Consider the following 2,527-nt stretch of genomic DNA (forward strand, 5'->3'; position numbering starts at 1 on the left):
CTCTCTCTCTTGCTCTGTCCCTCTCTCTCTCTCTCTCTCTCCCTCTCCCCTCTCTCCCTCTCTCCCTCTCTCTCTCTCTCTCTCTCTCTCTCTCTCTCTCTCTCCCCTCTCTCTCTCTCTCTCTCTCTCTCTCCCTCTCCCTCTCTCTCTCTCTCTCTCTCTCTCTCTCTCCCTCCCTCCCCCCACCACAGGGAGGACACTCAGACAGCGGGATGGGTCTCTCTGATGACATGAACACACTGAACAGATTGGAGTCGCTGGTTGGCAGACCCGTCAGCATCATGGCGCTGGCGTGAGTGCAGTGCAAAACACACACACACACACACACACACACACACACACACACACACACATACAGCTGTACGTGTACACACACACAAAGTACACACACACACAAAGCCCACACACACACACACACACATGGAATGTAGACCGTTACAAATGTCATACTCTCAGAACTATTTGCACACATACCCACCCACACACACACACGCACACACAGAGAAACACACACACACACAGAGTTGATCTCATGCACAATGTCCCTTTCACCTTAAAAAAAAAGTGTTTTTCCCCTTCTTTGTGTGATGCACCCATGCGAAAGGGACATTGGCACAATGAAAAAGGGGGCGGGGTGAACCTCCAAGGTAGCGACCCAATGGCTGAGAGAGCGGGACCATAAAAACAACACAGACTGGGACACTGGCGCGAGGACCCGCTCCTAAAGATCCCAGACACACCGCAGGTCTTCAGGTTTCCTCGATGAGAGCCCTTGTCCTGATGGCGGTATCACTATGGGTGCATCAGGAGTTCGTGTGGGTGGCTTATGCACGGCACGGCTGCCTGAACTAGATGGGAAAACACGTGGGAAGGAATAAGAAAAGTGACTCTAACGTCTACATCCTCATCCTCCTTGTGGAAACCTACTCCAGATGGGGTAGGTTTAACGGCACGGCTGAGGAAGGCGCTCAGGCTCAGGGTGTGAATAAAACTATATTTTTTAAATAGTTTAAGAAAACAGACTTATGGGTTGTGTGAAGCCGAAGCAGTGGGAATGGGTTGGATATTCTCTCCCTCTCTCTCTCTCTCTCTCTCTCTCTCTCTCTCTCTCTCTCTCTCTCTCTCTCTCTCTCTCTCTCTCTCTCTCTCTCCCCCTATCTCTCTCTCTCCCCTCCCTCCCTCTCTGTAGGTGACTCTGGGTTACGTATTAATTTAACTGCTACCAGTGGCGGGCTTAATATGCAGGGTCATGACCCCAGACTTAGTGCTTGCACTTTCAACCTGGTGATTTTCTGTCAACAGCTAGCAGAATGACAGAATGACTTCTTCTCCCTTTACAATCGAAATAGGAAGTGATCCACTTTATTTGAAATAGTGAAACTAATCGGGGGGCATTCATTGGTCTTAATGTGCCCCCTCTTTCATCCATGAATGTTAAAAATGAAAAATGAATCTTTTAAAAATATAATGTTAGAGTAACACAAACAAACTGAAAGGGGAGGCATTGGAAACCTTTTTTTGTTAAGAGAAATCGTTTGCAAACCACCTCAGTCGAGGCGCTCTGTGTTATTGCGACACAGAAGATGTAGTCACTTTACCCCCCAGTGACCACAAAGTGACAGAACACATCAAGAAACATTCATTCAAAACATCCGCGGTTGGGTGACATGTTTTTTGTTTCCAACAGAGACATAAAGCAGCCTTATGACACGTGAGAAATGTCAATGTAACCAGGGCATCTTCAATGGAAAAGGAACGAGTGGGCCCATGAACATAATGATCTCTCGAAGATCTCTATGATGGAGGGGGCGGGGGTGCCCTGCTGGGCCAGTACTCCATCACTGTCACCTTTGACCTTACCAGGGTTTGCAAGGGCCTCGGTGGTCTACTGCTATGCTATCGCGTTGTTGTTTTTTGCTGGAAAAGATTCCACCTGGTCACCACCTCCCCTACACACCGGACACACACGTGCACACGCACACACACACACACACACACACACACACACACACACACACACTGGACACTCACTCACACGCAGACACACACACACACACCCACACACACCAACACACACATCGGACACTCACACACGCACACACACACATGCACACACACACACACACACGGACACTCGCGCGCACACACACACATGCACACACACACACACACACACACACACACATACACACACACACATACACACACACACATACACACACACACACTTCCCAGGCCAAGTCTTACACCAAAAATGAATCATATATTATAATTATAATCATAATTAATTCATAACTTAAAAGTAGTGACCATATCATAGCCAAAGCATTCCACCACTAAAGACAAAGAGATTTGAGTTGATCTTGCTCACACACACACACACACACACACACACACACACAAACACACACAGGCCCACACGCACACACACACACACACACACACACACACACACACACACACACACACACCGTTTCCTCAGGCATTGATTCATTAAAATGGCATTCCAGCACAGCTCCCTGTCCTT

This window comes from Gadus macrocephalus, chromosome 10, assembly GCF_031168955.1.
Source record: "Gadus macrocephalus chromosome 10, ASM3116895v1".
Taxonomy (NCBI): Eukaryota; Metazoa; Chordata; class Actinopteri; order Gadiformes; family Gadidae; genus Gadus; species Gadus macrocephalus.